Here is a 15112-nt window from a genome sequence, read left to right on the forward strand (position 1 = left end):
CCTCTGGCCTCCAGATCAAGTAACCCTTCAGATTTCAAGACACCAGCCGCGTGCCCAACCACGTAATTCAGTCCAGACATGACTGTGAAGGGACGAGCTGAACCCACAGGGTAAGGGCTCGGCCTGACAAAACAGCGCCCACATCAGATGCCCATGAAGAGTCCCAGGAATATACCCACGAATGCCCCCGTGCTTCCGATCAATGGGGTAGAAACGGGAGGTTCCACGACCCCATTTCTGGGATCCCTAACCTGCCAGAGGGGCGTACAGAACTTACACAGGCAGCGTCCTCACGGGATTTCAGAAATGGAATATTTCCTTCCGAGTCAGTAAACAAAGGCTGTCAGAGTCATCGGCGATGCGAGCCTTCACGGACGGTGAGCCGGTGAGCCCAGAGGGAGCTCAGGAAGGGAAGGGAGACCTGTCATCTAGCGGCCATCTGACCGCAGTCAGCTCCCCACAGAGAGCCCTGGGGAAGCTCAGGTGGCAAACACACGGGGTGTTGACGGCAGACACCTAGATGCGTACGAAAGGAGTGATTCAGAGAATCCAGACTCTTGTCTCCTCCCATACACAGACAGGCACTGCGCTCCGTAACTCGGGACATCGCTTTCTTTAACTCACACTCATCTTTTGACGTTCGGACGACCTGGTCTTTGTTTGTAGAGCCTCTATGATAACCTGTCTTATCCTCTGACTTGACTGGCTTTGACCGTGGGCTTGAAGCCCTAAAAATTCCCCCACTGAATAAAACACAGCTCTCAAATTCTCAGTTCAGTTCAGTCGCTCAGTCGTGTCCGGCTCTTTGGACCCCGTGGACTGCAGCACGCCAGGCCTCCCTGTCCGTTGCCAAGTCCTGGAGTTCACTCAAACTCATGTCCATCAAGTTGGTGATGCCATCCAACCATCTCATCCTCTGTCGTCCCCTTCTCCTCCTGCCCTCAATCTTTCCCAGCATCAGGGTCTTTTCCAATGAGTCAGGTCTTTGCATCAGGTGGCCAAAGTATTGGAGTTTCAGCTTCAGGCCTTCCAAGGAATATTCAGGACTGATTTCCTTTAGGATGGACCGGTTTGACCACAAGGCACGTGGGATGTTAATTCCCCAACCAGGGATCGAACCAGCACCCCCTGCCTTGTAAGGCAGCGTCTTTTCTTAAAAGAATTTTTTTTAAGTATTTCTTTATTTGATTGTGTCAGGACGTAGCTGCTCCACAAAATGTGGGCTCTTAGTCCCCCAACCAGGAATCGATCCCACATCCCCAGCTTTGCAAGGCAGAGTCTTAACCACTCGACCACGAGGGAGGTCCCCAATGCTTCTCTGTCTGTGGGAAGATGCAACAGAGTCTGTGCTTATCTGGGGCCGGCATCCTTTTCTCTCCCTTCCTGAATCCCTCGGGGTCACTGTTGGGGCAAGAGGGCTGAAGGCTTCAGCACCGTTTGTCTATTGATAGTTAGCAGTGAATGGAAAGTGTCTCCTGCCAAGTCAACAAAGGACACTGCAGCTGTCGGTCAAGCTATGAACCACTTCCTTCAGGCAGGAAGGAGAGCCCTGGGGGAGCAAACAGGACGCCTGCTTTTTGTCTCTTTGCTGACAAAGGTCCGTCTGGTCAAAGCTATGGTTTTTCCACTGGTCCTCTATGGATGTGAGAGTTGGGCTGTAAAGAAAGCTGAGCGCCGAAGAATTGATGCTTTTGAACTGTGGTGTTGGAGAAGACTCTTGAGAGTCCCTTGGACTGCAAGGAGATCCAACCAGTCCATTCTAAAGGAAATCAGTCCTGAATATTCATTAGAAGGACTGATGCTGAAGCTCCAATCGTTTGGCCACCTCGTGCGAGGAACTGACTCATTGGAAAAGACCCTGATGCTGGGAGAGATCTAAGGCGGGAGGAGAAGGGGACGACAGAGGATGAGACGGTTGGATGGCATCACCGACTCGATGGACGTGAGTTTAGGTAAACTCCGGGAGTTGGTGATGGACAGGGAGGCCTGGCATGCTGCAGTCACTGAGGTTTGCAGAGTCAGACACGACTTGGCAACTGAAGATCAACGATACAAAGGAAAGCTGTGATATCGTTACCTGGAGACGCCTGGTTTCTTTCATTAACAGGAATCTTTCAGTGTTCCCACTACCTGGTTTTTGTTGCAAAAACTCCTCCACGACCTGCCGCTCTCCCATCTCTTCGCAGCGGCCCCTCACAGCGATCTGACAGGCTGCCTTCTGGGCTTAATTCCTCAGTTTTCTCTGCCAAATAAAACACGATTCAACATATAGGTTGTGCATTTTCTTTTAACTGCTATATTCTTTTTAGTTTTTAAAAAAAGTTTTATTTTATACTGGAGAATACCCCGGTGGCTCAGACAGTAAAGAATCTGCCGGCAGTGAGGGAGACCTGGGTTCCATCCCTGGGTCGGGAAGATTCCCCTGGAGGAGGGCATAGTGATCAAGTCCAGTATTCTGGCCTGGAGAATCCCACGGACACAGGAGCCTGGCGGGCTACCATCCACACAGCATGGAGTCACAAAGTCTCAGACACAATTGAGCAACTAACACTTTCTTAGGGACGATTAACAATGCTGTGACAGTTTCAGCTGGACATAAGTTGTTGCTAGTTGCTCAGTTGTGTCTGACTCTTTGCGACCCCATGGACTGTAGCCCGCCAGGCTCCTCTGTCCACGGGATTCTCCAGGCAAGAACACTGGAGTGGGTTTCCAGTTCCTTCTCCAGGGGCTCTTCCAGACTCAGGAATCGAAACCAGGTCTCCTTCATTGTCGGCAGATTCTTTACCATCTGCGCCACCAGGAAAGCCTAAGTTGTGCATTCTCTTAATTGTTAAGCTCATTTTTTGCGGAACCATATAGCAAGGTCACAGGACAAAAATCTCTGGAACAGACCAAGCCCCATAGCAACTGTTGCCATGAGACTCCAGATGTAAACCAGCCAGTTCCCTGACCCCGTATTAGGTAAAATACCCACCCTAGCGTCCAGCCTAGATAGCATCCTAACCACTCAGCTAATGCCATGCTGCCGGCAGGAAATGTCTCTGTCTTGAGGCTATAAAAATCGGCTGGTAGCCTGCGAAAGGGTTTGGCTCTCTCTTGAGCCAGCCCCCTGTTCTAACAGTATCTTCCACTCTAATAAACTTAATTCTTCTTAAGCCTCATGTCTGGAAATTCTTTTCCAACCCGCACACAGATCCTGACAATTTCATTCTTTAAAAACTTTTTATTTTATACTAGAACAGAGCCGATTAACAATGGTGGGAACAGTTTCCTGTCGACATAGGTTGTGTGTTTTTTTTTTTTCCCGACAATATAAGTGACCTTTTCAGTCCACAGTCCTGCAGGCGTGACTGATGAAATCAGTAGCCAAGGGGGGATGAAACCAGTCCAGCCTAAGGGAAATGAGTCCTGAATATTCACTGGAAGGACTGATGCTGAAGCTGAAGCTCCAATACTCTGGCCACCTGAAGCAAAGAACTGACTCATTGGCAAATACCCTGATGCTGGGAAAGATTGAAGGCAGGAGGAGAAGGGGACGACAGAGGACGGGATGGCTGGATGGCATACCCGACTCAATGGACATGGGTTTGGGTGGACTCTGGGAGCTGGTGATGGACAGGGAGGCCTGGCGTGCTGCAGTCCATGGGGTCGCAAAGAGGCGGACACGACTGAGCGACTGAAATGGGAAACGGGCAGAGACGAAATGCACTTCTCGTTATGTCCCTGGAGTGGGGAGGGGGTCCGTAGCTCCTCTGGGGGCTTCTGGGACATGCCCAGAACTTTCCCACTCCAGGAAGAAGAAGAAGCAGAGTCCTTCGGTCTTACCCTCCTGGCTCCTCGTGGGTGTTCACGTGATGCTGTGATGTCCAGACTCCTGCTTGACCGCTCAGAGGACCGCAGGAAATAACGGTGTCTCAGGCAGTTTCGGGATACACGCCGGGCAGTGACTCCTCCTGAGTCCCTGCCCTTTGGAAGAAAGCTCAGTCTTGTAAACGACGGCTGTGTGAAATGGAGTATCTCCGGTCACATCAATAAACACGGATGCAAAGGCCAACGCTGACTTCAAAGCCTCCAAATGTGAATGTGTTTGTCCCTCGGTCGTGTCCGACTCTCTGTGACCCCGTGGACTGCAGCCCGCCAGGCTCCTCTGTCCATGGGATTCTCCAGGCAAGGATACTGGAGTGGGTTCCCATGCCCTCCCTCCAGGGGATCTTCCCCACCCAGGGACTGAAACTGGGTCTCCCGCGTTGCAGGCAGATTCTTTACCATCTGAGCCACTGAGGAAGGCGTGGACTATCGGGCATTCTTTACAATCATCTCTTGATGTTCACAATACCTGTCTTTTGTTGCAAAATTTCTGTATAACCTGGCTCTTCCCCTCGCCTCCTCTTCCCTCACGGTCAGTTGAAATACTGCCTCCCAGGCTTGGGAGTCCAAAAAATTCCCCCGCCCCTGCCTGAATAAAAGCTAACTGTCAACTTTTAGGCTGTGAATAACACGCTTCTCCTTGCGGAACCACAGCAGGCACCCCCCCAGATCCCGTATCGGGCACTTCCATCACCTGGGATCTTCACCAAGGACAGTCCCCCACCCTCTGCCAAACTGTAACACATGGATGCTTGTGCAGTTCCACGAAATTCAGAGCCTCGGAGGCCCGGGGTCCTAAGAATGGAGAGCGGAGGAGGCAATTCAAGTGAATACGGCGGAACGCGGCGTGGCGAGGACAAAGAGGAGAGAGACGGGATGCGAAGGAGCGCGCTGAGAAGGCAAAACAGTTCAGGAACCCACGTCTCAGGAAGAAAAAAAAAATCAGAAAGTGGTGCAAACGGAAAACTAGCATTATTTCAGTTTTGAAGACTCCATCATTAACTCGATCAAAATTGAGAGAGCTGACCATATCATCCTGCAGTCCCACTCCTGAGCACATAAACGGTGAAATCCAGCATCTGAAAAGATACAGGGACCCATGTGTTCACCGCAGCACAGCTTACAAGAGCCAGGACGTGGAAGCAAGCTAGACGTCCATCGGCAGATGAGGGGATGAAGAAGATGTGCTGCATATATACGGCGGAATATTATGCAGCCGTAAAAAAGAGTGAAATAATGCCATTTGAAGTCAGAGAAAGAGAAATATGACATCCCTTATATGTGGACTCTAAGAAGAAATGTTACAAATGGACTTACAAAACAGAAAGAGACTCACAGACTTAGAAAATTAACTTCTTGCCATGGGAGATGGATAGTTAGGGAGTCTGGGATGGACATGGACACACTGCTGTATTTAACACGGACAGCCAGCAAGGACCTGCTGGACAGCACAGGGAACTCTGCTCAATACTCTGTAATAACCTTATGGTTCCCAGGGGGGCTTCAAGAATCGGGCCAAGTGCCCCCCGGGGGTGAATGCCCCCGTCCACGTGTTCTCCTCAGGGGCGCTCCCAGTATCTGCAGTCTCTGGAGAAGGGATGCACTATGCACTCCGGGATTCTTGGGCTTCCCCGGTGGCTCAGCTGGTAAAGAATCTGCGTGCAATGCAGCAGCAGTGCATGGTTACTGAGGTTTTTAAAATTTTTTTAATATTTATGTATTCGCTGCACAGGACGTGGTTGGAGCATGTGGGATCCCCTTCCATACCTAGGGATGGAACCTGCCCTGCTTCCCTGGCGGTGCAGAGTCTTAGCCACGGGACCCCCAGGGCAGTCCCGATGCTTAAAGTTTTCATTCACGATCCCAGGGTTCTGTTCAGACCCAGGGATTGGAGCAACGTATAATCACCCCTAAATCAGGCATTATGGCACAGGAGTCCCTGGTCACTGAGAGATCAGTGAGGTCAGAGAGGTCACTGCTGTCACTGAGAGAGCGACTCGGGGAACACAGCCATGTGGGAAGCTCACAGATGCATGAAAAGTACAGACGTACAGATGCAGTGATAAATACGGACACACGGAAAGAGGAGTAAATATAGACGGTCCCGGGCGTATAAACGCAGACACACGAGAAACACGGACGCAATAATAAATACAGAGACACAGATCAATGTGCACAGACGCACACAGAGGCAGGAAAAACACAGACGTACAGACGCAGTCATAAATACGGACACAGAGAAACAGGAAGAGATATAGACGCTCCCGGGCGTATAACTGCAGACCCGCACAGACGCCTGAGAAACACAGAGGCACGAGAAACACACGCATATAAACACGGACTCACGGAGAGAGGAAGAAATACACACACACAGACATATAAATGCAGAGCCAGGGCTTCCCTGGTGGCTCCGTGGGAAAGAATCCGCCTGCCGACGCTGGAGACGCGGGTTCCATCCCTGGTCCGGGGATATCCCACATGCGGGGAAACAGCCAAGCCTGTGCACCACGGCTGTGGAGCCTGGGATCCATGACCAGAGAAGTCACCACCGTCTAAATGCACACGCTGAGATTCATGAAAAGAGGTGGGTGCAGACCTCTAAACGCACACACACAGGTGCGTGGTAAACGGGACACACGCAGAGCTTTAGACAGAGACGCCCAGATGCAGTGATGAATGCAGACGCCGAGACAGATAAACACACACACACACACACACACACAGACCGACAAAAACCTGGACACACACACACAGCCTCAGGGACCATCCCCCTTCACAGCCTTCCACAGCAAAGTGGCGGGCTCCATCCTTCCAACGCAGTGCTCCCCAAGCTTTTAGGTACCAGGGACCGCTTTCACAGAAGACAAATTTTCACGGAGCGATGCGGGAAGAGGATGGTTTCAGGTTGATTCAGCGCATCGCATTGATCAAGCACGTCATTTCTATTATTCTCACGCCAGCTGCAACCTCAGACCGTCAGGCACAGGATCCCAGATGTTGGGGGTCCCCTGTCTCGAGGAGATGAGTGTCCTCCAAGGCGCCCGGACTCTGCCTGTGGTCTGGGGTGAGCTGCAGGTGACCGAGGCACTCAGCATCTCCCCCCACCACCACGGCGACTTCCTCCCCCAGGGAAGACAACCTCTCTCTCTATTTCCCGCCATCCCAGGAACCATGAGGGCGCCGTGGTGCTCAGCGGTGTCTGCGGGAAGCCAAGCTAAGGCGCCAGCCAGAAAACACGACCCGATCCCTTCGAGGCTGAGCAAACTCCAGGCAACGCCAGCATAGGTACGGAAGGACAAGGCAGACGGGCACGCGTCCCAAGACGCCCTCACGACTGTCTTATGGTCGCAGACACACAGAATGCAACTGCAAGAAGGCGTGTGTGCTGTGCTCAGTCGCTCAGTTGTGTCCGGCTCTTTACGACCCCGTGGACTTCGTAGCCCCCTCAGGCTGCTCTGCCCACGGGATTCTCCAGGCAAGAATACCGGAGTGGTTTGCCATGCCCTCCTCCAGGGGAATCTTCCCCACCCAGGGATCGATCGAACCCAGGTCTCCTGCATTGCAGGTGGATTCTGTACCATCTGAGCCACACGGGACACCCATCTGGTCTGAAATCTTCCGGGCTGGTCCCAGGATCAGCGCCCCAGTATGCCTCCAACCTTTTCCTCAACTCCTCAAACGCACAAACGTCGGCACGTCCAGACCTTGGTGCTAACAACATGCCTCTTTTTTCTCCCCTGGGATCCAGGTGCCCCTAATTCTGAAATGGCAACTCTTTGTACACATCAGCCTGGGTCACGAGCCAGCCAGAAAACACGACCCAATCCCTTTGAGGCTGAGCAAACTCCAGGCAACGCCAGCATACATATGGGAGGACAAGGCAGACGGGCACGCGTCCCAAGACGCCCTCACGACCGTGGTTAAGGCGACCCGCATCCAGAGGCTGTCTCTCAAAGGCAGAGCCCCCGAGAGCTGGGGAGCTTGGTCAGTCCACCCCGGATGGGCTTCACCCAAAACAACTCTGATGTCCGCGTTTTACGGGAACCGCTGGCCGCTGACAAAGTGAGAGGGTCTCGCCCGTGCTAGATAAAAGGTGTCCTCCTTCACAAGGAGGACCAAGGCTTTCAGGAGGAAACTTTCCACATGTGTTAAGGCACTCACCGCAGGTCAAGTGTGCATGTTCACCCAAATAAAACATATATCACATGCGGCCTGGAGGAGGCTGTCGTCAACGGAATTGTCTCTCCCCACCCCAAAGTGTTAGGTGCTAGCCTGAACTTCAGAATGGGACCTTCTCTGGAAACTAGGTCTGCAGGTGTGATGAAATGAAGGGTCTGAGATGAGGTCCTCCTGGATGGGGATGGCCCTAAACCCAAGACACGGACACAGAGGAGAAGCCATGTGGAGACGGAGGCAGAGACGGGAGGGAGGCGGCCACCAGCCCAGGGATGAATGCCCAGAGCCTTCAGAAGCCGGAAGAGGTGGGAAGGACCCTCCCTTGGAGCCTCTGCAGGGAGCCCAGCCCTGGGACCCCTGACCTCAGAAGTCTGATCTCCAGGACTCAGGGAAGATATACATCTTCCGTGTCTGTGGTTTTAAACCACCTGATCTGTGGTCACTTATAACAACTTATTGTAACCTTTTATAATACAGTTCTTCCCGAAGGCTCAACAGGTAAAGAATCTGTATGCAGTGGAGGAGACACGGGAGACCCATGTTCAATCCCTGGGTGGGGAAGATCCCCTGGAGGCGGAAATGGCAACCCACTGCAGTATTCTGCCCTGGAGAATCCCATGGACTGTATATGCCATGGGGGTCACAAAGAGTCAGACACGGCTGGGCAACGTTCACTTTCTAAGCGTGTTCATTACGTCAGGAACCACCCATCGCCGCGTGCGCCTTCACCGGCCGCTGGACAGGTGAGGTAATTTGAGCTTTTTTTCTAACAGCCACGAGAGCCACGGCGGTGGGAGATGGTTAACAAGTACAGACAGGATCTAACTGGTGTTCTAGAGAATTCTGACGAGAGAGAGGAACTCCGCTTACAGGAAAAAACAGCAAGAGCAGGGAGTTCAGCCAGCAGGAGGTGTTTGCTCTAAACACGTGAAAAAAAAATTTTTAGTAGTTAAAGGAAAACTGTCTCTCTGCTCAAAGCTCTTCCGACACCCAAAGGGTGGCTTTTCCACACCGAGCAATGGCCCAGTTCTCTTCGGACACCTTCTGGGCACCCTACCATTCAGTTCAACCCTGATATGAGCTGACTTAGTGCAGACCCCACGGGGGTAAACGGCTTAGCCCCACTTCAACTCCAACCGCAAGGAGTGGGTCCCCAGGTCACTCACTTCTGTCCAACGTGGCTCCAACCTGAAGGCAGGAGGAGAAGGGGACGGCAGAGGAGGGGATGGTTGGATGGCATCACCCACTCAATGGACGTGAGTCTGGGTAGACTCTAGGAGTTGGCGATGGACAGGGAGGCCTGGCATGCTGCAGTCCACGGGGTTGCAGAGAGTCGGACACGACTGAGCGACTGAACTTAACTGAACAACGGCTCATGCCTGCAAGGGGAGCAGGACGGTTGTGCCTGGCTGGTTCAGCCACGAATGCAGGATTTTCTTCCCACTAAACAAAAAAAAAACCCGGTTCCTTCTGCTTTTCCCACTACAAAAGGGCACCCGCCTTCCACCTCGACAAGGATTAAATCAGCTGCTGCTGCAGCTGCAGACCTTGACAGCCCCGAAAGGAGCTCAGGGTGGAGAGCAGACATCAGGCATGTGCGCTCTGGGAAAGACTGGTGGGACAGGTCTTCACATAGATATTTTCAGGAGCCAATGTTATGAAGCCAGCTCTTGCATCTTGTCATATCTGGAAAGCACTAAATCTCTTCATGGGGAGATGACATCAACTCCTGGTGACTAACAGAAAACTCTTTGCAAAGAGAAATGTTTGCGTGAACTCCCGCTTCACCAGAATCACATCGACACTGACCATCACCTCTTTGGAGCAACTTCTCAGAGCCATCTGAGGGGCTCTCTCCCAGGATGCATTCCTCATTTAGGCCCCAAATAACACGTAACTCCAAAGTCTCAGGTTGTGCAATCTTTCTTAAGTCGACGCTTTGTCCTGGGATGTTTCTGGAGCCTAGCCCAAATCTGTAGGCAAGACTATCATGAACACAATAGAAACCTCTTATGTCCCCTGACCAGATAATCCCGAATACGTCATCTGCAGATCCTTCAATTAATAACATTGGCAGAGACCGTGTCTCTAAACGAGGTCACTGTCACGGATTCTGGATATAAACATATGCACACGTTTTGGGGGATGCCCACTGAAAACAGGACATCCTTTGGCGGTTGCTGTTGTTCAGCTACTCAGTCGTGTTCAATTCTTTGCGACCCCGTGGACTGCAGCACGCCAGGCCTCCCTGTCCATCACCAACTCCCAGAGCTTATTGAAACTCATATCCCTTGAGTCAGTGATGCCATCCAACCATCTCATCCTTTGTCACCCCCATCTCCTCCTGCCTTCAATCTTTCCAGCATCAGGGTCTTTTCCAATGAGTCAGCTCTTCGCATCAGGTGGCCAGAGTATTGGAGTTTCAGCTTCCGCATCAGTCCTTCCAGTGAATATTCAGGACTGATTCCCTTTAGGATGGAATGGTTGGCTCTCCTTGCTGTCCAAGGCACTCTCACTAAAACAGTATGAAGATTCCTTTAAAAACTAGGAATAAAACTGGCATATGACCCAGCAATCCCACTCACTGCTGGGCATACACACCGAGGAAACCAGAATTGAAAGAGACACGTGTACCCCAATGTTCATCGCAGCACTGTTTACAATCGCCAGGCCATGGAAGCAACCTAGATGTCCATCAGCAGACGAATGAATAAGAAAGCTGTGGTACATATACATGATGGAGTATTACTCAGCCATTAAAAAGAACGCATTTGAATCAGCCCTAATGAGGTGGATGAAACTGGAGCCTATTATACAGAGTGAAGAAAGTCAGAAAGAAAAACACCAATACAGTATACTAACACATATATATGGAATTTAGAAAGATGGTAACGATAACCCTGTATGCGAGACAGCAAAAGAGACACAGATGTATAGAACAGTTTTTGGACTCTGTGGGAGAGGGCGAGGTTGGGATGATTTGGGGGAAGAGCATTGACACATGTACGTTACCATAGGCAAAAGACCTGACCAGGGCAAGTCCGACGTACGATGCAGGGCACCCAAAGCCGGAGCTCTGTGATGCAGAGACGGGGTGGGGAGGGAGCTGGGAAGGGAGTCAAGAATGAAGGGGACACGTGTACCTATGACCGGTTCATGCTGATACATGGCGAAAGTCATCACAATATTGTAAACTAATTATATATTTAAAAAAAAAAGTCTTCTCCAGCAGCACAATTGAGAAGCATCCCAGCATTGCCATAATCTTAACCAGCTAATCCATCAATAAGCTTGAGCTGTCCGTGGCAACCCAGACGGCCAGCACAGAAGGCGGATCACCCCTCTCTCCAAAGACCCAGAACGGAAATCAGGCTCAGAAGCCCACCTGCCCCTGCCCTCATATACACGTTCCCGGAAGCCACGAGCTCAGGTCTGCACGAAACCTCCGTCGAAGCAGGTACGGCCCGACGCTCATTTTCCTTCTGATTTTTACAAATACCCAAAACCTGGGTCTGAGGTAACAGCTTCTCCTTTTTTCAAACAATGTGCCTCCGCTTCTCCGTATATAAATAACCCTGCTTATTCAGGAGGTAAAAATAGCCGCCAAGAGTGGATGGCTCAAACAGAAATGAAGAAAGGGGAAGAAAATGGAACGGTACAGGTGTGAAGGTTACAAATGGGGGAGAAAAAATCCTGAAAGGGCGCATGTGGGTGCTCCGTTGCTCAGTCGTGTCTGACTCTTGGTGACCCCGTGGACTGTAGCCCCGCCAGGCTCCTCTGTCCACGGGATTCTCCAGGCAAGGATACGGGAGTGGGTTGCCATGCCCTCCTGCAGGGGATCTTCCCCACCCAGGGATCACACCCGAGTCTCTTGACTTGCAGGCGGATTCTTTACCGTCTGAGCCACCAGGGAAGCCCAACAAGTGTCCAAGGCTCTGGAAACTAGCATGTGGCAGAAAATGGAGGTGTTCAGCTACGCTGGAAGGGGACCCATGAACCAGCACACGTAGAATGAAGCAGGGTCTCCTCCACCCCACCAGTCTGGACCAAGGGTCCCCAGCCTCTGGGATCCGACGCCTGAAGGATGCGATGAGGTGGAGCTGATGTAACAACAGAAATAAACTGCACAAAACAAAACAAAAAATTAAGGCTTGCCCAGTGGCTCAGCTGGTAAAGAATCCGCCTGAAATGCAGACGACCTGGGTTCGATCCCCGGCTGGGGAAGATCCCCTGGAGGAGGGCATGGCAACCCCCTCCAGTATTCTTGCCTGGAGAAATCCCATGGGCAGAGGAGCCAAAGAAATGTATGTTACATATTTATAAATGTGATTTATGTTCATATACGTATATGTGGGCTTTCCCGGTGACCGAGGTGGTAAAGAATCCGCCTGCGAATGCAGGAGACGCTGCTTACATCCCTGGGGTGGGCAGATCCCCTGGAGAAGGGCGTGGCAGCCCACTCCATATTCTTGCCTGGAGAATCCCACGGACAGAGGAGCCTGGAGGGCCACGGTCCACGGGGTCGCAGAGTGAGACACGACTGAGCATGCACGCCCAGTTAGTGCAAGGGGCTCGAGGCAGCCTGCAAGCATTCCCACCGCCCGAAGGTTCACGGAAACACGGTCTTCCATGAAACTGATCCCTGGTACCAAAAAGGCTGGGGACCTCTGGCCTTGACCATCCTCGCCTCCTATGTAAACTGGGGTTTGGTCGCTACCTCAGGGTCCTCAAGAGTACCCAGGACCCAGCAGAATCAGCAGAGGGAGAGCTCTGTGTGTCTGACTCAGTCCAGGCTCACCTGCTCGGGAAGCCTCACTGAAGTCGCTGAAGATGAACTCAGAGGGGCCATGAGAAATTGCCTTCCCATCCTAGAGGAAATCAGTCCTGAATATTCACTGGAAGGACTGATGCTGAAGCTGAAACTCCAATACTTTGGCCACCTGATGTGAAGAGCCGGCCTCATTTGAAGAGACCCTGATGCTGGGAAAGATTGAAGGCGGGAGGAGAAGGGGAAGACAGACGATGAGATGGTTGGATGGCATCACCGACTCAATGGTCATGACTTTGGGTAAACTCAGGAGTTGGTGATGGACAGGGAGGCCTGGCGTGCTGCAGTGCATGGGGTCGCAAAGAGTCAGACACGACTGAGCGACTGAACTCAACCGAGAAACGTGCAGTGGAAGCCAGAGGTGAGGAGCAGGCAGGAAACAGACATCTGGGGGGATGTCAAGGTCAACACCTGAGCCCCACGGGAATCAGAACAACCTCCCACCCCGAGCTCTGACAGACACACAGAACCTGTTCCTTTCCCTTCACCTGACTCTTCACAGTCAGCAAAGTCATGCCCTTCGACTTAAAAGGCACAGGACTTCCCCTCCATGGAGAGCAAGTGCAGGGCAGTCCTCCAGGGAAAGACCCACAAACGGCTAACCAAGAAGAGGCCCTAAGCATCACTCCCCCAGTTTCCTCCTCAGGCCAGTCTCCCCCCTGCCCTGGGCAACATGCTTTCCATCACAGAGGCACTGATGGCATTTCCTAGGACCCTCTATGCACGGAATTTCTATTGCTGTTATTCAGTCACTCTGTCATGTCTGACTCTCTGCAACCCCATGGACCGCAGCACGCCAGGCCTCCCTGTCCATCACCAACTCCCGGAGTTTACCCAAACTCATGTCCAGCGAGTCGGTGATGTCATCCAACCATCTCATCCTCTGTCGTCCCCTTCTCCTCCCGCCCTCAATCTTCCCCAGCATCAGGGTCTTTTCCAATGAGTCAGTTCTTCGCATCAGGTGGCCAGAGTATTGGAGCTTCAGCTTCAGCATCCGTCCTTCCAATGAATGTTCAGAACTGATTTCCTTTAGGATGGACTGGTTGGATCTCCTTGCTCTTTGCATTAGGTGACCAGAGTATTGGAGCTTCAGCTTCAGCATCCGTCCTTCCAATGAATGTTCAGAACTGATTTCCTTTAGGATGGACTGGTTGGAGCTCCTTGCTCTTTGCATCAGGTGGCCAGAGTATTGGAGCTTCAGCTTCAGCATCAGTCTTTCCAATTAAAAAAAAAAAATGTTAAGCAGGAGGGATAAACTGGAAAGAGATAAGTGAAGATTGACTGCATAGCACACGGAACTCTCCTCAGCGATCTATTACGGGCCTTCCCGGGCTGTCTGGTGGTTAAGACTCTGTCCTCCCACTGCAGGGGCTGTGGGTTCAACCCTTGGTCAGGGAACTAATTTCCCACAGGCTGGTCCACATGCCCCCTCCCCAAAAAATAGAGATTAAAAAAAAAAATACTATGTAATGACGTATATGGGAAAAGAATGTGAAAAAGAGTTAATACCGGTGACTTGGTGGTAAAGAATCCACCTGTAAGGCAGGAGACCCGGGTTCGATCCCTGGGTTGGGAAGCTCCCCTGGAGGAGGGCATGGCAACCCACTCCAGTGTTCTTGCCTGGAGAATCCCATGGACACAGGAGCCTGGCGGGCTACAGTCCACGGGGTCGCAAAGAGTCGGACACGACTGGGCAACTGAGCACATACATATATTTACACACAACCGATTCACTTGGCTGTACAGCTGAAATTAACACAACATTGAAAATCGTCTCTACTTCAGTTAAAAAAATAAATTAAGGAAAACTCCTTATGCGGCAAATTACAGTCAGACTGGAAACAGGCCGAACAGGTAAGCGGCCTATTTGAACAAAGGCAGACACGTCACTCGTTGCAAGCAGACGGGGAATCGCTTTTTCCCCCGCTCAAACCCCACGTCCTCCAAGCAGATGAAAGTGCTCTAGTTGCTTCGGTCGTGTCCGACTCTCTGCGACCCCGTGGAGACGAAGGTGGAAAACTGTTTCCGGGGCTTACATGTCTCGGTATGCATTTAGCCAGACACAGAGAACAGACTTGTGATTGCCAAGGGCGGGGAGGGGTAGCGCAGGATGGACTGGGGGGTTTGGGGTTTAGCAGCTTCAAACTATCACATACCCGATGGATAAGAAGCAAGGCCCTACCGCACAGCGCATGCAGCTCTATTCAGTCTCCTGTGATCGACCATCATGGAACAGAAGAT

This window comes from Bos mutus, chromosome X (assembly GCF_027580195.1).
Source record: "Bos mutus isolate GX-2022 chromosome X, NWIPB_WYAK_1.1, whole genome shotgun sequence".
Classification (NCBI taxonomy): Eukaryota; Metazoa; Chordata; class Mammalia; order Artiodactyla; family Bovidae; genus Bos; species Bos mutus.